Here is a 21,680-nt window from a genome sequence, read left to right on the forward strand (position 1 = left end):
AGTAATGAGCAGAATAGAAGAAGAAAAAGAGAAAATAAAAAGTAGTGAGGAGAGGGGAGAGAATAGCAAGGGAATGCTGGTTTGATTGAATGTGTTCGAAGAATAGAGCCTGTAGTTTAAGTCTGTACGTCTCAGGTACTGCTTCAGTGGTCTGACTGGTCACGTGCTTCAATTCCTAAATGAAGGTATTACCTAAAGATAAAGTGTATGTTAAAGAGTTTTCTTGTGGCCATCTCGTAGTGCAAGCAAGGTATGGTATCCCGTGTGGTATCCCGAGTTGCCACCTTAGTTTGTCCGCCCTTTGTATCCAAGGGCACCTGTGGGCAGAAAAGCTGAGAGGTTATTTAAAGTATAGTAAGATAAAGGCATTAAAAGGTAGTGTTATGGTATGTTGCCATTGTAGTCCGTGATTTCCCTTGGTGTTCTATACTTGTGTTCCTGTATATGAACTCTCAGGGATTATTGTGGACCTTTGTTGTAGAAGTCTGATTACATACCTGTTCTCTCTATGCTGCCGTTTCTGTTGTTGCTGTTTTCTTTGTGGTATAATGTGTAGTCAAGAGTTTGCGTTGTTCCTTTTTCATGTATTTTGGACACTGCTCCCACGTCTATGCTGACTATTACAGTGTTCGGAGTTTCTACCCTGTTATTTGATAGGATTTAGTTGTGTATAAAATATGTGTTCTAGGTGTTTCAGAATAGTGCTACCATTCTGTGTTTATCTTTTGTCTTCTGACTTACTTCGTTTAACATAACATGATCTAGGTCCATCCATGTTGCTGCAAAGTCTGTGATTGTATTGTTTCTGACTGCCATGTAATATTCCATTGTGTATATGTACCACATCTTAATGATCCATTCATCTGTTGTTGGACATCGAGGTTGGTTCCAAGATTTGGCTATTATACTGAGTGCTGCAATAAATAGTGGGGTGCATATATATTTTGGAATGAATGTCCTTCCATCTTGTGGGTATATGCCTAGTAGAGCAATTGCTGGGTCAAATGGCAGATCAATTCTGAGTTCTTTGAGCACTCTCCAGACTTTTCTCCATAGATGTTGGACTAGGGGGCATTCCCACCAGCAGTGGATGAGAGTTCCTTTCATACTGCATCCTCGCCAACAAAGGTTGTTTCCATTATTTTTGATGTGAGCCAATCTCACTGGTGTAAGTTGGTATCTCATTGTTGTCTTGATTTGGATCTCCCTGATGATGAGTGAAGGTGAGCATGTTTTCATGTGTTTGTTGGCCATCCTTCTGTCTTCCTCAGAGAAGTGTCTATTCATTTCATCTCCCCATTTTTCTATGGCTTTATTTGGTTTTGAGGGGCTCAGCTTTCTGAGTGCTTTGTATGTTCTAGATATCAGCCCTTTATCTGATATGTCAAGTGAAAAGATTTTTTCCCATTCTGTTAGCTGTCTTCTTGCATTAAGTAGGGTTTCTTTTGCCATGCAGAAGCTTTTTAGTTTGATGTAGTCCCATTTGTTTATATTTGATGCTAACGTTCTTGCCATTGGTGCTCCGTTCTCAAAGACCTTTTTGATATATAGGTCTTCGAGTGTTCTGCCTATTTTATTCTCGATAAACTTTATAGATTCAGGTCTGATTTCAAGGTCTTTGATCCATTTTGAGTTGACTTTTGTATAAGGAGTGAGGTATGGGTCAATTTTCACTTTCGTACATGTGGTTTTCCAGTTGTACCAACACCATTTGTTGAATAGGCTTTCTTTGTTCCATTTCAGATTCTTGCCTCTTTTATCAAATATTAGTTGGCTGTATATCTGGGGGTTTATGTCTGGGAATTCTGTTCTGATCCACTGGTCTGAGCTCCTGTCTCTGTTCCAGTACCATGCTGTTTTAATTACTATGGCTTTATAGTATAGTTTCAAGTTAGGTAAGGAGATGCCTCCCAGCTTCTTGTTTTTCAGTATGTGTTTGGCTATCCTGGATCTTTTGTGGTTCCAGATGAATTTTGTGATTGATTGTTCTATTTCTTTAAAGAATTGTGTCTGAATTTGGATAGGGATTGCATTAAATCTATATAGAAGTTTGGGTAAGATAGTCATTTTGACTATGTTAATTCTACCTATCCATGAGCATGGGATGTTCTTCCATTTCTTTAGATCTTCTTCAATTTCTTTCTGAAGTGTTTTGAAGTTTCCCTGGTAAAGTTCTTTCACTTCTCTTGTAAGGTTTATTCCTAGATACTTGATATTTTTTGATACTATCTTAAATGGGATTGTATTTTTAATCTCTCTCTCCTCAACTTCATTGTTTGTATATAGAAACGCTACTGTCTTTTGTGTATTGACTTTGTATCCAGCCACTTTGCTGTATTGGTTGATTGTTTCTAGGAGTTTTACTGTGGACTCTTTAGGGTTTTTGATGTATATCATCATATCGTCAGCAAATAGATCTAGCTTGTGTTCATCTTTCCCTACTTGAATTCCTTTGATTCCCTTCTCTTGTCGGATTGCTATTGCTAGCACTTCTAAGGTTATATTGAATAAGAGTGGAGAGAGTGGACAGCCTTGCCTAGTTCCTGACCTTAGTGGGAATGCTTCTAGTTTCTCGCCATTAAGTATAATGTTGGCTGTAGGCTTTTCATATATAGCTGTAACTATCTTGAGGAAGGTTCCTTCTAACCCTATTTTGCTGAGTGTCTTTAACATGAAAGGATGTTGGATTTTGTCAAATGCCTTCTCGGCATCAATTGATATGATCATGTGGTTTTTGTCTTTCATGTTGTTGATGTGATGTATCATGTTTATTGATTTGCGTATGTTGAACCAACCTTGCATTCCTGGTATGAAACCCACTTGGTCGTGATGTATGATCTTTTTGATGAAGTGTTGGATTCGGTTTGCTAGGATTTTGTTGAGTATCTTTGCATCTATGTTCATTAGTGAGATTGGTCTGTAGTTTTCTTTTTTGGTTGTGTCTTTGCCTTCTTTGGGAATGAGTGTGATATTAGCCTCATAAAAGGAGTTGGGGAGGATTCCTGTTTTTTCTATGGTTTGGAAAAGCCTTTGGAACAGTGGTAATAGGTCTTCTTTAAATGTTTGATAGAATTCACCTGTAAATCCATCTGGGCCTGGGCATTTGTTCATAGGGAGTTTTTTAATTACATCTTCAATTTCCTCTGAAGTGATTGGTCTGTTTAGACTTTCTAGATCTTCCTTTTCCAGTCTTGGAGGAGGGTGTTTGTCCAAGAATCTGTCGATTTCTACTGGGTTCTCTAGCCTACTTGAGTATAGTTGTTCATAATATGATCTCATGATATGTTGTATTTCTTGGGGTTCTGTTGTAATCTCTCCCCTTTCATTTGTGATCCTAGTGATTTGGGTGCTTTCCCTCTTTTTTTTGGTGAGTCTCGCCAATGGTTTGTCTATCTTGTTTATTTTTTCGAAAAACCAACTCCTGGTCTCATTGATTTTTTGTATTGTTTTCTTAGTTTCGATATTGTTTATTTCTGCTCTGGTTTTTATTATTTCTTGCCTTCTGTTTGTGGTTGGATTTCTCTGTTGCTGTTGTTCCAATTCTTTGAGGTGATCTTTTAAACTGTTGGTTTTGTTGTTTTCCTGTTTCTTGACATAGGCCTGTATTGCTATGAGTTTCCCCCTAATTACTGCTTTTGCTGTGTCCCATAGATTTTGACATGTTGTCTCTTCATTGTCATTTGTCTCAAGGAATCTTTTTATTTCTTCCTTGAGTTGTTCTTTGATCCAGCTGTTGTTAAGCAGCATGTTGTTTAGTCTCCAGGTATTAGTTTTCCTCCATTGCTTCTTCTTGACATCAATTTTAAGCTCTGTTGCATAGTGATCTGAAATGGTACTTCTAATGATCCTTACCTTTGTGATCTTACATAGGTTGGCTTTGTATCCTAAGACATGGTCTATTCTGGAGAAGGTTCCATGTGGGTTTGAGAAGAATGTGTATTCTGCTTTCTGGGGATGGAGGGCTCTATATAAGTCTGTTAGCCCTAAATCTTCTAATTTTTCATTTAGAGCTCTTATTTCTTTGCTATTTTTCTGCTTGGAGGATCTGTCCAGTGGTGATAGTGGAGTATTGAGGTCCCCTACTATTATCACAATTCCCTTCATGTGTTTCTCCAGGTTTGCCAGTAGTTGCCTCACATATTTTGGTGACTCTACATTAGGTGCATAGATATTGACCAGGGTTAGTGTTTCTTGATCTAATGTTCCCCTGACCAGTAAGTAGTGACCCTCTTTGTCTCTGATCACTTTCTTGAGGTTGAATACAATTTGGTCTGATATAAGAATGGCTGTCCCTGCTCTTTTTTGTTTTCCATTGGCCTGAATAATTACTTTCCATCCTTTTATTCTAAGCCTGTGCTTATCCTGTAGCTGTAGGTGTGTTTCTTGCAGACAGCAGAAGTCCGGTTTATTTTTCCTAACCCAGTTCTCTACTATGTGTCTTTTAATTGGAGAGTTTAGTCCGTTTACATTTAGGGAAATTATTGATAGAGAGGACTGTTGTGCAGTTGTATTGTGTGGAGTGGTTGTTGTTACAATCGGGGGTCTGGATTGTGTAATTCTTCTCTGAGTAAGTCGCTTAGGATCGGCTTAGTTTGCACAAATAGTTCAAGTTCATTCATGTTTGAGAATGTTTTTAGTCTGCCCTCCCATATGAATGATAGTTTTGCTGGGTATTGGACCCTGGGTTGGAAATTTCTTTCATTCAGTCGTTTAAATATGTCATTCCACTGTCTTCTTGCTTGAATTATTTCAAATGGGAGATCTGGTTTGATTCTTATGTCCTTTCCTTTGTACTTGAGGTTTTTTTTCTCCCTTATTGCTTTCAGGAGTTCCTCTTTCTCTTTGTTTTTTGCCATTTGGATTATTATGTGTCTTGGTGTGGGTTTATTGGGGTCTACTTTATTAGGGACTCTCTTGACTTCTTGGATTTGTCCTGAATTGTCTTTCCAGAGGGTGGGAAAGTTCTCTGTTATTATCTCCCCGAATACCTGTTCTACCCCCTTCCCTATTTCCTCCCCTTCTGGTATACCCACAATTCTTAGATTGTTTCTTTTGTCCTTGTTGATTAGATATTGGATTTTTCCTTCCAGTGCTTTGCCTTTTATTTCTTTGTTGGTTTCTTGATCATTTTTTGATTGCAGTTTTCCTTCGAGTTCTTCGATGTGCTTCTCCAACTCTGTGTTTCTGCTCGTAAGGCTTGTTACCTTGTCTTTTAATTCCTTCACTTCTTTTTGTATGGACTCTCTCATGTTCTTTGACATTTCTTCTTTAATTTGGCTGATTCGTTCGTCCATGGATTTTTTATATTCGGTTGTTAGGGTTTCTTTTAATTCTTTTAGTAATTCTTGCATTTCCTTCCTCATGACTGCTTTTAGGTCTTCTTCCCGTGGATCTGTGCGCTTTGGTGGACTTGGAAATTTGATAGGGTTTGTCATGGTGTCTCCAGTTATTAGCGATTTCCTTGCTTTACGCATTGTTCTTTGTATTTAATGGTGTATTTTGGAGTGCTGTGGCTTCTAATTTTGGCCTGCTTTGGTCCCCTTCCTGAAGGTGTTTCTAGAGGGGCCTTGTGGGTGAGTTTGTTGGGCCTAGCCCTTTCTCCTCCCCTTTGCTACCTAGAGTGCAGCCTTCCTGCTGTGGGTCTTGTCCCTTTCTGCTCCTTATTTCTGTCAGTGGTGCAGTTCCACTCCTGGCCACAATGGTTACTGGCGCTGTTGAGCCTAGCTCTCAGTCCCCCCTCCTTTCTCTGGGAGTCAATGGAGCTCCGCCCCCTCCACGCCTCCCTTGAAGGGTTCCCTCAGTTCAACCCTTCAGGCTCTGTCCTCACCCTTGGGGAGTCCCTGGTCCACTCCAGGGTCCAGGGAGGTGGACTGCTCTAGTTCCCCTGCGAGTCCAGATGGCTGGCCCTATCTCTCCCGTCTGTTCGGGTCGCTCAACTTGACTTTCTAGTCACCCACCTGGGGGAAGGGAGTCACTCAACCCTCTCTGGCTGGCACGCAGGGTTTCCTTGGGGAAGGGTCCGTCCCAAATGCCGCGCGCAAAGAGACAGAAATTCCCTCACTCACTCCTCCAGCCGGCCCGCCAAAGGGTCCGACCCAGACACCGGCGCAAAGAGACAGAAATTCCCTCACTCACTCCTCCAGCCGGCCCGCCGGGGTCCCTGGGGAAAGGGTCCGACCCAGACACCGGCGCTAAGAGACAGAAATTCCCTCACTCACTCCTCCAGCCGGCCAGCCGGGGTCCCTGGGGAAAGGGTCCGACCCAGACACCGGCGCAAAGAGCGCTAATTTTGATTTTACAAATGCAATTTTGCCTTACTAAATCCTAGTTCACTTCCATATAAAACAGAATAAAATACCATAATGCATAAATTTATGTTCAGTTTATATTCCAAGGATATCTTGTATGTAAATACTTCTGAAAGTTTTAGAGATAAGCAACTTTGCTCTTTTGCAAAGAAATACAGAGATTGTCTCTACATAATATTTGATGCAGAAAATGAATTATCCATAGGAAATTCTTAAAAGAACTGAATTTTATTACATTAACAAACCTATTTTAAAAGCTCAATACATGCACTTACAAAGGTCTCGTATATTTTTAGACCAAAGACTGTCATTTCTAGGTGATTAAATTTCTCCATTTAAGTAACTTGCTACTGTTACCAAAGAAAAATGGGCCATTAATCTTTTTTTATTTCTATCAAAAAGTGGATATAGTCCCTTGAAATGAAAAAGATAAAATTCAGGTTCAATTTGGGATTCTGGCAGCTTCTACTTTGAAATATAGCAATGTAATTCCCCAAAAGAAAGTTAAAAAAATTAATATTAATGTGCTAACACTTTGTTATTTAGATGTTTTGTGCTGACTGAGGATCATTTAAGCATCTGAGACACCATCCATAATGTCTTTATTGTCCAAAATCACAAGGTTAAATTAAAAGAGGTATTTTATTAGCGAAAATAATTAAATAAAAATGTATGTAAGAAAAAATACTCAGGGGGAAGCAGTCTAACTAGCAGAGTCTGTAGAGCAAGCTTCAGAGAAAGGAAGTGAGAGTCTGGTTTTATGTGTAGTCAAATAATGTGATGTAATTAATAGTTTAATGCATATTTAATGCTATTTTTCTGGAAAAGTGTGTATTTAGGAGAGAGAAGGTGAGCATGCTCAGTTGCATTCTATGCAATTTACAAAAGGGACCATTGAAAGTACAGAAAATGGCAGATAAGCATGATTCACTGTGTGGTTTTAGTATGATAATAAGAGAAAAGGGGATCATAGGTTGGGGAGGGTTCCACTTGACCATCTCCACTGACCTGCGCTGTCTAAATCAAGAGTTGAGGTTTATCTCTCACAAGGTATATGTAGGACCCTGGTTTAGCCCCCCCCAAAAAATATAATTTGGTGACATATCCTAGAGAAGGGATGTCACACCCTTTAAACTCTAAACTTTAGGACAATTTGTTTACTTTTTTTAATCTTTGAAATAATCTTTCTAAGTTGTTTTGTTTTGTCTGGAGGCCATACTGGGGAGTTCTCAGAACTTACTACCGGATCTCTATTCTGGCATTACTTTGGACAATTTTTTATAAAGAAAAATGAAAAAATATACAGGCAATTTTACACTTAATGTGAAATATGTAAGATTTAGTACTGTTTCTACAAGATAAACTTCCTATTTTTTTTGGGGGGGGGGTTTTGGGTGACACGCAGCTGTGATCAGAGGTTACTCCTGGCTCTATGCTCAGAAATCGCTCCTGGCAGGGTTGGGGGACCATATAGGATGCCGGGATTCAAACCACCATCCTTTTGCATGCAAGGTAAATGCCTTACCTCCATGCTATCTCTCTGGCCCATAAACTTCCAATTTCTAATTCATTATCTCTTTGAAGTCAAGAGGAGGGTATACAAAATAAATCAAGTATTGTAGAAGGAAGATAAAACATAAATCACAAAATTAATGACCAATACAATGCTCAAAATTCATATGAATTACAGATATTCATGCACAATTTCATGACTGTAGAAAAGCAAAACAATTATGTAACATAAATAATTCTTCCTAAAGAATTTCATCAATTTTCAGTAAATTTTTCAAAATATATTTTCAGTATATATAAACTTAAATATTTATATTTAAACTTTTCATCAAACTATTATGCAGAAACATTTAATAAACAATTATTTTAAAAAAGCAGTTCCAAGGCTTTAAAGAAGAGAATCACTATTCATTTTAAAAGGAAGTATTTATTAGTGATTTTGAACTGTTAAAATTATATTGGGAAGATTAATATTCTCCATCAAAAAATCTGGAGGAAATATAAAGACTGATGAAGACTGAGGATTAAAATTATGTAAAAAGACAATTTAACACTGTTAGGTTTTGATTATTGATATTTTCATTGAGCATTTTATTAAAAGCAAATATCTGTGATTAAGGTATTAGGGCAAGAATTTTATACCCAGTAGATACAATATAGCCCATAATATTGTTTTTAATTAATTTAGGACACTTATAATGATATTTTTAAGAGGACCTATACCTTGAAATTATAATATAAAATATATAATATACATATATTTTTTATTTCTTACCCTCTTCCTACTATTTATCTTTTCTCCAAGAGCAAATCAAAATCATAAGAGGTAAGTAAGGTAATCTAGACAAACTGTCCTTATTATTCAGCTAAACAGAACTGAATTCCTCTGAAAATAGTTCTAATTTTTACTTTTATTTACACTATCAGTTTTTTATAATATGTGAAATAATGACTCTTTTCTATGCCTACCAAAAAATAGCCAAAGAAGACGTTAAGAAATTAAAAGCTGTGTCCTTCCTCCCCACCCACACCGGCCTGTACTCTAGACAGGCTTTCTACTTCCCTCATTCAGTCACGTTTTGTTATGATAGATAAGGAAGGACACTTGAGATATTGGTCAAGGGAATGTTGCACTGGTGAAGGATTATATATATGTATATATATGTATGTGTATATATATATATTTAAAAAATCAAAAAAAAGAAGAAAAGAAAAGAAAAGATAGATAAGGCCTCCCAATTCTTACCACAGGCTGTGTTCTTTACACTGACTATATAGAAAGAGGAGGTACACCATATACACCTCAACCCAGGCCCTTTGCCTGCTCTGTGTTGTGAATTGGGGGAAAAAAATAATTAAAAGATTTGTGTTTGGATACTTAATGTAAAAACCTGAAACTTTGACCTTTGTTAGAGACTCTAGATTAAGTTTCCAAATAACCGTCCAAATTTTTTGGACATTGCATGAGCATCTGAAGTAAAGACTATAATGAGATGAATAAAATTTGAATTTATAGTAATCATTAATTATAATTCAATTCTCTATAATGTTCATACTATAATGTATAATTAAGTTCTAAGTACATAGTTGTCACAATCTGAAATACTTACTATTAAAACTGCCATAATTAGTTGTCAACATTTTTGATCAGCTCATCTTCTTCCTTTATTGAATATATACACACTTTATGTAATTAATGCCATTGTTCACTTGCCTGTAGTTTCATGCTAAAAGAATTGAAAAAGCATATAATTTTAATACTATTACAATCTTTAAGATACAAGATAAAAGATTTTTTATTAATTATAGTGTCTATAGCTCACTCAATTTTCACCCACCTAAATTTAGATGTGATCAATACTTGAACAAACTGCTTACATCTCATCCTATACCCTCTATCCTATTCTTTCCACATATTTTCGTGTATTTAAGGTTCGTTTTTACATTTTTTTATTAGTTTGACTTTTATCATTTCCTTATACCAATAATTAAGCATACTTTTAATGCAAAGCTTTCTCAGAGGACCACTCAATTACATATTTTGCAAAAGACCATACTTGATATAATTTGTTATTTAAATTTTATTATTTGCATGTTCATAAGATACATTTATTCTGAATTATTATATCATTAACTCAATATATTCAATTAAAGAATGGTTAAATATTCATTGTGGGGAATTAGTCTACACACACCATCTTTCACTATTATTGGAAATTGTTTTCATTAATAAAGCCAATTAAGTTAGCACAGTGAATCTGAGATAAAGGATGATTTATTTAAATTCAATCAAAACAATATTTAATGCTCTTATATTATGCTAATCTTAACCTGAGTTCTGGGTAATGCAAAGAAATCATTATTTTAGAAAGTCAGTTATCATTATATCTGAATAAATACATTTTTTCTTACTTTTGATTTCTGGGCCACAGCTAGTGATATTCTGGGGGCTTTGGACTTGGTGAGTACAGCTTGGAAGACCTCCCCCAAAAATACTTTTTGGGTTGATATACTAGTTTGATGCCAAATATGGTAAAATTTATACACTTATAAAGGCAGTAAGTTAAACAAACCTGGAAAATTATAATGTTGTAATAATAAAGTAAGAAAAGAAGGAAATACTAACTTGACTTTCCTTAGATGCATTAATTCTATATTTAAGTAACCATGTACTCTACCAAGCATCATTGATTAAATGCGTAATATAACATGTACTCTTCGCATATGAATACATGCAATATATGCAATCATGTTTTCCTGTTTATTTTTTAGAGTTCTGATGACTTCATAATTTCAATTAGCATATCAAGTAATTACAATGCTCATCGGATTACCTAACAAGCTAATTTTAAAATCATTTGTAATATTTTTAAAATAAAAGAGAGTTCTTTTTGTAGATAATTTGGACAGTAACTAGTTCTATTTTTTCTGTGTTACTTCTGTGTTAAGGGTTATTTCTAATGCAAATAAAAATAATTAATGAATAAACTAAAACTCTGCCTTTATAGAAGATTTAGTTTCAAGTGAATGATATTTTTCTTCTTCATTTCTACCTCAAATAAGTATTCATAACATTTCTTCAAAAGTACATATAGAGCATACATCTGAATAAATTAAAAATTTAATTAAGCTTTTTTGCTATATGATCAAATTGCTTAAAAGTAACTATAGAATTTTCCTTAGTCCTTATTATTTGTGTGGTTTATTATGGATATATCATACATCCAAATGCTCAACAAGTATTCTTTTTTATATATTTTTTATTTAAACACCATGATTACTTACATGATTGTGTTTGGGTTTCAGTCATGTAAAGAACACCACCCATCACCAGTGCAACATTTCCATCACAAATGTCCCAATCAATGAGTATTCTATATTTATTTTTTATAAAAATGTAAATACAATAAAACCCTGTGAAGCAACTGCTTTATATTTACCCAATTCATAAGTAGGGTTATAAAAATTCTATAGAGAATACCACAAATTCACATGAATAGGACATATTTCAATGTATTTTTAAAAACTTTTGGTTGCCAAAACTTTCTCTTCAGAGATATGAAAGGTTGCAGTATAGGCTGTAAAAAAATGTGATAAAGGAATTAGACAACTTGAGGAAATGTTATGAATTTTACCTTCAGTTTAGCTTCAGTTAAAAATTGATATTTTTGGCTGAACTCTGCTGGAACTCAGATGCCAGCACCCTAACTGCCTGTCTTCTGTGCTGTGATCCATTTTCGGCCTGATTACATCCTGTGTGTGGCTCATCTGTGGACGGCTTGCCTTCCTGAAGCCTTCCCTGGAAATGAGTTTACAAGCCCAGAAAGGGTGGAGCCAGAGGAGCAAGGCCGCTCAGCTTCGCTTCTCGGCAGTTCACATCATTTAGCAATAAATACAACCACAACATGTAGAAAAACCCACAATACAAGTGTGACAATGGGGAAACAACGCAGGCCAGCAGCAGACATAGAGAGTGACGATGGCAACTCTGATGACTTGAACATGACCAAACAACTAGTCAGTCTCAGATAAGGAGTTTAGAGTCGCAATATGGAAGATGTTCAAAGAACTCAAAGAATCGAAGAGAACACTAATAAGAATCAAGAGAATATGAAGATAGAAATTAGAAAACTCCAAACTGAAATTTCAGGTCAAATAACAGGTCTGAAAAACTCAGTAGATGAATTGAAGAAAAACATGGTTGAGTTTTCCCATTGGTTTACAGCAGCTGAGGACAGAATTAGTACACTGGAAGATGAGATGAATAACAATTCCATACAGCAGAAGAATTTGGAAGAAAGCCTTAAAGCAAATGATCAAACAATGGAACAATTATTCAAAGAATGGGAACAGCTGAAAATACAAGTCTATGATAAGCTCAATAAAAACAACTTAAGAATCATTGGAGTCCCAGAGACTCAGGAAGAAAATCTCCAGGATGAATCAATGGTCAAGAACATCATTAAGAGAAACTACCAGAGCTAATGAATACATGCGATCAAATCCTGCATGCCCAAAGAGTACCAACTAAAAGAGACCCCAGAAAAAAAAACCCCAAGACACATCCTAGTCACAATGACGAATCCCACAGATAGAGACAGAATTCTGAAAGCAGCAAGATCGAAAAGAGAAATTACATTCAAGGGAACATCCTTGAGATTTACTGCAGACCTGTCACCGGAAACACTCAAGGCCAGAAGGCAGTGGTGGGACATAGTGACAAAACTCAATGAAATAAATGCTTCGCCTAGAATACTGCATCCATCAAAACTCACTTTCAGGTTTGAAGGAACAATACATAGTTTCACAGACAAACAACAAACAGCTCAGAAACTTTACAGACTCAAAACCATTCTTAAAAAAAAAAACTGGACAGCCTATCTATCTATCTATCTATCTATCTATCTATCTATCTATTAATTAAAAGCAAACATGTTGTTGAGGCCAGAGATAGCACAGTTGTAGGGTTTTTGCCTTGCCAGAAGCCTACCTGGGACGGACCTGGGTTCAATTCCTGGCATTCCATAATATCCCATGAGCCTGACAGGTGCAATTTCTGATATCATAGCCAGGAGTAATGCCTGAGTACCACTAGGTGTGATCAAAAAACCCCCAAAATAATAATAAAATAGAAAAACATGTTGTATCTAGTGAAATTATTATTTACCAATAATGTCTTATTTTTGCAAGCACATATTTAATAAAATAGATATGAAAGCATTCATTGCATCAGACTTTATCTTACTAGAATTTTTAAGATGTTTCAGAACATTCCTTAAATTAACTTATACTGTCATTAATTTTTTAATTTAAACATTTGCTCATAATTTAGTAACATTAGATAACTATAGCACCCACAAATCACTAACACCTGCAATGCAAACACTAACAGTTTGTTTGCTGTATTTGTCAATTAGTTTATTGAAGTTAGTCAGCTAGTGAAACTAAATGTTTATGTTTAAGGGGCATGATATTATATTATATAATCAAAATGCAATATTTTTTCCTTTTTTTCACTACTAAATTTTATTGAGGGATTTAAAATACCATAATAATCATAGTTTACTACATCAAACTCACCACTAGTGTTCACTTTCCTTCATCAATATCCCCGATTCCTCCTATTCAACCCCAACCATGCATCTATTGGTTTCTATAATAATAATAGCTGATGAGCATATTTCACATACATACTAGTCATATCTATGCTTTTTATTTGAGGAACTATCTCTTCCTACCCTAGCCACATTTTTGGATGGGACTATTAGAATATTTTTGGTTGAATTTTGTGAGTTATTTATAAATCTTAGATATTAAACCTTTGGTATATATTGTGTGCTAACATTTTCAATAGGGTATTTTTTTATTTTAGCTCAAGTTTCTCTTTCCATGCAAACAAATAGTTTTAATTTGATATAGTCCCTTTTGTTTATTTTTGGTTTTGTTGTCTGCCTCTATCAGTTTACCGTTTTTATGAGGTTCCACCTGGTGGTATTCAAAGCGTACTCCTGACTTGATGTTCAGGGATCACTTCTGGCAGGATTTAGGGAAGTTTTGTTGTCTGCCTCTATCAGTTTACCGTTTTTATGAGGTTCCACCTGGTGGTATTCAAAGCGTACTCCTGACTTGATGTTCAGGGATCACTTCTGGCAGGATTTAGGGAAGTGTTTGAAGAACCAAGCATTGAATCACGGTGGCTTAACCTAAGGAAAAGAGTCGATCTTCGATACTATATCGCCTATTAAACAATTTTGTATGTATTTGTTCTCAAGTATTGTTTGATTAAAGTCTCTTCCATTTCTTCCTTAATGGTTTTATCTTGTGTATCTTCATCTGTTATTTGTGTGACTTTTTTCGGGGGGGGGGTCACACCCAGCAGCGCTCAGGGGTTATTTCTGGTTCTACGCTAGGAAATCGCTCCTGTCAGGCTCGGGGTATGATATAAGATGCCTGGATTCGAACCAATGTCCTTCTGCATGAAAGGCAAACACCCTACCTTCATGTGCTATCTCCGCGGCCCCGTTTGTGATTTTAATTCCTTAAATATTATCTTTATTGTCGAATATGTGGTATGTATTTATTCACATTAAGTAACATGTCTGTAGGTTTTATAGTTTCTTTAACAGTGTTGACCTTTTCAGTTTTATGTAATGCCATCTGTTTATTTTTGACTTTGCATTTCTTTCTGTTGCAATACAAATCCCAAAAATGCCACTAAAGCAAATATTATGAGGCAATTTCTTTTGTCTTATTTGATGTATTCTTTAGTTTCATATCTGATGTACGATAAATTTTAGGTTATTGTTTGTAGTGTGGTATAATAATACTTTTACTATTTTTTGTTGTTGTTTTGTTTTTGAGTCACATCCAGTGGTACTCAGAGGTTACTCCTGGCTCTGCACTTAGAAGTCACTTCTGGCAGGCATGGGGGACCATATATGAAGCCAGCATTTGAACCACCATCAGTACAAATCAAATCTGTTCCAAACCTGCATGCAAGACAAATGCCCTACCACTATGCAATCTCTCAAGTCCCTACACTTTTACTCTTTTGAGTATGCATTGTGCTTATACACTGTTACATGAACATCTTTCTCCATTTCATATTTTGTGTGTGTGTGTGTGTGTGTATTTGGGTGACCACATAGGATGCCAGGATCAAATCTGGATTGTCATGTGCAAATCAAATGTCCTATATGGCCTCTACAATTTATGTTCTTGACTTATTGTCATTGTTAACATTCTTGTATGTGAAGGATTTGTTTTTGCGTCCTCAATTTTTGTTATGACTTTCATTCTAATATTCACTGTGACTACAATAGCTTAGTTTAAAACCCACAGTGATTTCTATCTATGTTATCTCAGATTACTTGTGCTACATAGAATTATTTGTGATTCCATATGGAGTCGAGCAATGAATGTTTGTATATCCTTGATAAATCTTTATTGGGAAGTTGATATGGATAGTGTTAAATTTATATAATGCTATAGGTGAAAAGGTAATTTTTAACAATGTTAAGTAAGTATTTACTTCAACTTAGAGTCAACTTTTCTATTTTGCTTTTGGGCCACACCTTGTGACGCTCAGGGGTTAGCCTAGCTATGCACTGAGGAATTTTGGGAGACAATATGGGTAGCCAAGGATTGAACTCAGATTTGTCCTGGGCAGCAGCTTGCAAAGCAAACAGAAGCCCTACCGCTATGCTATCGCTTCATTCCCAGAATAAAAAAAAAATTTAATGTTCCTGTTTTCTTATTATTTTAACTGTGATGTAATTTTGATAACAAGTTGAGCACATACCTTGCTCAATTATATTTAATAACATGTATTTAACTATATGATTGTAACTAATTCAATTCTATATGAGATTTGCATATAGAAATACAAAGCATTCTACAAATTGATTTTAAAGCTTTAAATAGTTTTTAGTGGATTCTTTAGGATTTCTAGTATTTAAAATTGTGTGTGTTTTTCCATGTATTTAGCATTTTCGTGTCATCTAACATAGTGAGTGTTTTGTCTTCTTTCCCCAATTTAAAATCTCATCTTTATTTTTATTTCTGAGCAGTTATTATGAGATTATATATGCTAACGAGTGCTATATCTTAGAGAAAACCTCATGTGTTGAAATTTTTCTTCTCTGTATTTAATTAATTTTTTAACATAAACAGATTTCTATGCTTGCTAAAAGTTTAGTCTTAAGCTACTACTAAGATCATATATGTGTGTGTATTTTAAATTTTCTTTTCTTGATGTGGTGCATGAAGTTAAATTATTTATTTATGTTGAACCATCTTTCTATTACTGGAAAAAAAATCTGACCCCTCTAATGCCCCTTTATTTTAAAAATCTGGTTGATTTAGATAAACTGTCATTTGGGTATACTTGTTTATTTTTCTCTTTTTTTCTTTCTCTTATCCCAATCCAAACATCTGATTCCAAAAATAGTGATACTCTTACTTTCTTCCTCTTTTATCTACTGCATCTTTCTTTTCCTATTATCATATTGTTTATAAAAACCTAAAAACATTTCAATTGCTGTATCAAAAAAGAGTAAACTGATTGATCTCACAAAATCACATAACTTAATCAAAGGGAAAAAATATTATTTAATTTGAGAATTTAAGAAAGATATATTTCATTTATAACTTTAGAAGTTTTTTGTTTTTTAAATTTTACTGCTTTTTTATATAGTAATAAATACTCATAATTTATGTAATGCTTTTATGTAAATTGGTGTGAAATAATTTTAATCAATTTACTGAATGCAAAAGGAGGAACACAATCTTTCAAGATCATTCTATTACAGGTCCCAAGATTGTTACTTACTTTCCAATGCTGCATAGATCATGTTTTTACAAGAGCAATAGATAATTTAATAGACACACATTAATTTTCAGTGATGCTTAGTATAAGTTTATGTCTGACCAGTAAAAAAACTATCTTCAAGTTAATAGCCTACGAATCATAAGATACTGTGCTTATGATGCCAGAATTAAGAGGTATTTGGGAGTCTATGGTTTATCCTTATTTTAAATAGCCATAGAAAGCATTTGATCATGTGTTAAGAGTACAAAAAGAAAAGAATTCTTTTTGGAAATTTCTGAATTATATTTTCCTCTTTTACATGAAAAGTATTGCAGTCCAATATAATTCTAAGTAGGGCCACATTGACATAGCAATATTTATTAATGCTAAACTTATAAATTGAGAGTTTCATAAAAATATTTACTTTCTTATATTTCAAACATCATTTACAACAATGTTCAACTCCTTTCTACATCATTATGACAAAGTAGTAAGTTAAATCCAGGCTCAATGTGTTATTGAAATCCCAAGTACTAGAATTGTGATATTTTCATATAATATGAATTCAAAATATGTTATTCCAAATATTAATAGTGAGTTCCTAAATACTGTATATGTATAGCCTCAAAGTGCCTGAATAAATATTTTCAGTGTTTTCATGTTGCATCTTTTTATAAATATGAAAAGGTTTTCCAAGTAAATATACTTATTAAAATAATATGTTGGATCAATGGAAGAATGACTACTGACTTGTTTTTAATAGTTTTTAGTAGTGTCCATATCAGTAAGTTTTCCTCTATGGAATTATTATAGGCTTTCATTTTATTTTTTAAATACAGAATTATGTATTTTATTTTTATAGAAATGCATGACTATTACACTACACGTACATGTATATAGAGAAAGAGAGACGTTAAATTAATCTGCATAGCTTAGTTTACATAGAAACATTTATTTTTCCTAAAATTTTCTTGTGCTAGAGATATTTCTATTAACATATAATCATAAAAATAGCATTTACTCATGTCCAAACATGCTCCATAAAAAAACAGATGCACAATGGGGCCTGAGTGATAGCATGGAGGTAAGGCATTTGCCTTGCATGTGGAAGGACAGTGGTTCGAATCCTGGCATCCCATAGGGTCCCTCAAGCTTGCCAGGAGCAATTTCTGAACCTAGAGCCAGGAGTAACCCCTGAGGGCTGCTAGGTGTAACCCAAAAACAAAAAGGAAAACACTGAATATTAGTTTTAAAACTTAAGGTGGTGGGTTACTAAATAACTATTGAAATTTTCTATACTTTCTTATTCTCTTGCATTCTCTCACTCTTGCTCTCTCATTTTCTTTCTTTATTTTAGTTGTTTTTAGGCTCAAGAAATCAGACTTAAGAGAAAGCATAAACATTGTTAGAGAATTTGGCTTTAAATTAAAAATACAGGCATAGTTTTTAGTTTTCTCTTGAGAATGTCTTTAAATATTTTAATTGTATAAATGTCAAGTACATTTGAAGGTATTTTGGGGTTGACTTCAGACTGGTCTCATGAACAGTCCCAGTGATATTTGCCTATGCACTTGCCTGACAGTTTTCAGACCTGGCCAGAGGGTGTTTCCTATCTAGGTGGTGATGAGAACTCCAGGACAACTCCAAAAGTATTTGGTCAGGGCAAAAGAATGTTACTAAGTAGTTTTCAGGGTTCAGGCCAGGGATCAAATCTTGAGGTATTTCTAATAAAAGGAATGTCCTACACACTACAAAGAAATTTTGCTGGACCAGAAAATATTTTAATACTTGATAATCTTCCACTGATTTCCGGGATAACCACTTTAATGTGTTATGATAAAATTCATTGTCAGAAATTCATAAGCCAAGCAGCTTAATATTTTTAGCATGTACTATGAAAATAGACATATTCAGCTTATATGAGATTAGTATAACTTGTTCCCAGACAGAAAATGGTAAAATCAAAGTTACTCTTCTAAATAGACAGAAAAGTACAGGCAGGTATGTTCTATTTTTAGAACATCTTAGTCCATCTTTAGAAACTTCTTTAACCTATCTCTATGTTAGAAGAACTCTTAAAGACTATTGTTTTATCAATTAATAACCTAATATTTGTTATGACTGAAAATAGAATTCAACAAAAGAATTAAGTCACTTTAATAGTTAAAAGAGCTACATGCAACTGACATGCAGTTGAGCCAAGGTAGATTCCTGGCACCATGTGGCCTCCTAACACCACAAGTATTCCCCTGAGAATGTGATGATCTCTAGAGAGTTTAAATATTTGTCCTTGTAAGATGTTCAGGTGTTCATCATCTTTATTAAAAACCTTTAAATTTTTATTTATTTTTTATTTATTTTTGGGTTTGGGAGCCACACCCAGTAGCACTCAGGTGTTACTCCTGGCTCTGTGCTCAGAAATTGCTCCTGACAAGCTCAGGGGACCATATGGGATGCTGGGAATTGAACCTAGTTCCATCCTGGGTTGGCCACATGCAAGGCAAAAGCCCTACCTCTGTACTATCTCTCCAGCCCACCTTTTCAATTTTTAATTGAACTGCTGAGAACTTGAGATAGCGTCAAGAATGCAAACATGATGAAATATGAATCGATCCTGTCACCTTCTTCTATCTTTTGTTTCCTAGTTTCCAAAACATGGATTCAAATTTGAGATAACTTTGACTCTTGTAATGTTGTTAAAATTTTTAGAATTGGGGAGGGAAAACATTTTTAGAATTAGTGGTCTATCACTGAGGTTTGTGAATATTTATATACACCTTACAAAATGCACTTTCCTCATGTGTATTTCTAAATTATCTCAAGAACAAAGTTGACTGGAATAAAAAATGGACAACCAAGGCCGGAGAGGTGGCACAAGTGGTGGGGCGCTTGCCTTATGCGCACTAAGCTAGGAGTGATTTCTGAATGCATAGCTAGCAGTAACCTCTGAGCGTCACTGGGTGTAGCCCCAAAACAAACAAATAAAAAAAAGTGGACAACCATACAACTTTTAGTTATTGCTGTTCGATTTATTGTACTCACCAGCAATTTTTCCTATATTTTCCACCACCTAGACATTTTGTTTCATTTTACTAGTAGCAATGTTCAGGCTTATGGAAGCTTTAAAAATGAGAAACTATCGAGTCAGATTTTAATATCCATAGTGAATTTTACTGAAATATTTGAAGCATTAATGTATATGCTAAAGTAATATCTATAATATGAAATTTTCTAATATCAAACAATATTATCTTTCTTAGAACATAATACTATGTGCTTTTATAAAATCAAATTTTATAAAATTAAAGATATATATAAGATTATAAATATCAGGGCCTGGAGAGATAGCACAGCGGCGTTTGCCTTGCAAGCAGCCGATCCAAGACCAAAGGTGGTTGGTTCGAATCCTGGTGTCCCATATGATCCCCCGTGACTGCCAGGAGCTATTTCTTTTTTTTTTTTTTAAATTTTATACTCTTTATTACTCTATTTCACGAGAAAAGGAATAAACATTCTTAATAACGTTTCCATCTCAATGGCATAAGCTACAATCAATTTTTAACCCAATTTCTTTCACTGTATATTCATTTACAAAATTCTTTAAAGTGATATTTAGATGCAGCAGACAAACTGCCTGACTAATGGACAAAACACATATTTATTAGAAGATTAATTGTGTTTTTACATTTCATATTTAAACAAAGACATTTAATTATGCTGTATATGCATAGCCTTACAAAATATTATAGATGTGCAGTATACAAAGATCTGAAAACTTGAAGTCTATTTTGAGTAGTTTATAACTTAACACTAGCTCAACTGCCAATCAAAATGACAACTGAAAATTCATTCACGAACTTGATCTGGGTAAAGTAGAAAACTCCACAGAAGACTTAAATAGAGTAGAGAAAAAGATGAAATTTGTAGAAACTAAGTATTACTCTCCATATGGTTGCTAAAGTTATGATCAAAGTCATCAGGTTAGTGATGAATTGGTGCCCAAGTAATGACTAATCATTTGAAAAAAGTTGTAAGTTGATATTAGAAAGGAAAAGTTTTCTAAGGTCCAAATGGAAAATATAGGTGAGTTGGAAAGTCAAGATTTTTCTCATCTAGAAACAAGGAAGTAAGCAGGCAAACAACAACAAAGAAAACCCCCACCTGAATAGAAACTTTAATAGAAAAACCTTAAACTTTGGGAAATTGGTCTGTCTGTCAAACCCCATAATATGATTTAGGTGAGAGTTTTAGCTTGCCTCAGGGAGTAAGAGGAATATTGGGTTTAACTAATGAGATTTCATGGAAATGGATGAATTCAAGAGAGAATAATTGCTCTAATATTTTTACCCTTTCCAATGATGAAGATCAAGGAAATTACTATTCATTTATACACGTTCCTCAGTGTGTTCCTTTTAAAACATGTTAGAACACTAATAAAAAACCTAAAAACCAAGGAAATGTACACATTTCTGATAGTAGCAGCTAGAATTCATTAGGGAATGAGTCAATATATGTTGGAGTGTGAGCTAGAACAAAAAGGTGTGAAGGGGTATCAGAATTTTAAGATGAGAAAAAATGTGGAGATTTATTATGGTATCCTTGAAGTTGCTAGTTAAAATATTCTTGGCTCTTAGGCTTAATGTTGATTAATATTAAATATATATAAAAAGATACAAGTTATCTATCATGGACCCTTGTACTTTGCCACCCAGATTAAAGATATACCTTGCCAACATAGATAAATCACCTTTACAAACATTTTGTTTCTGTAATCTCTCTTCTAGAAATAACCATTATCCTAACATTTCATTTAACATAGTTGTTAATTTCTTCCTAGTTTTCTATATATTCATATATTCCTGAGTAATGCTTGCATCGTTTTAGATTCTTTTTTTTAACATAATTTTTATTTTGATCATAGTGGCTTACATATTGTTGACAATAATATCTTAGTTACATATTTACATAAGATCAAAGGGGATTCCCATCACCGGTTTGTCTTCCCTACTCCTCCCTTTTTGTCCTACCTCCCATATCCTCTTCCCTCACCC

The 21,680-nt window shown here is 34.6% G+C and overlaps 1 pseudogene; it reads left to right on the forward strand.

Moving 5' to 3' along the window:
* The first annotated feature begins 9,049 nt into the window (after positions 1 to 9,049).
* Positions 9,050 to 9,171, forward strand: LOC126002701 (uncharacterized; annotated as a pseudogene).
* The last annotated feature ends 12,509 nt before the right edge of the window (positions 9,172 to 21,680 follow it).

Source organism: Suncus etruscus, chromosome 2 (genome assembly GCF_024139225.1).
Source record: "Suncus etruscus isolate mSunEtr1 chromosome 2, mSunEtr1.pri.cur, whole genome shotgun sequence".
Classification (NCBI taxonomy): domain Eukaryota; kingdom Metazoa; phylum Chordata; class Mammalia; order Eulipotyphla; family Soricidae; genus Suncus; species Suncus etruscus.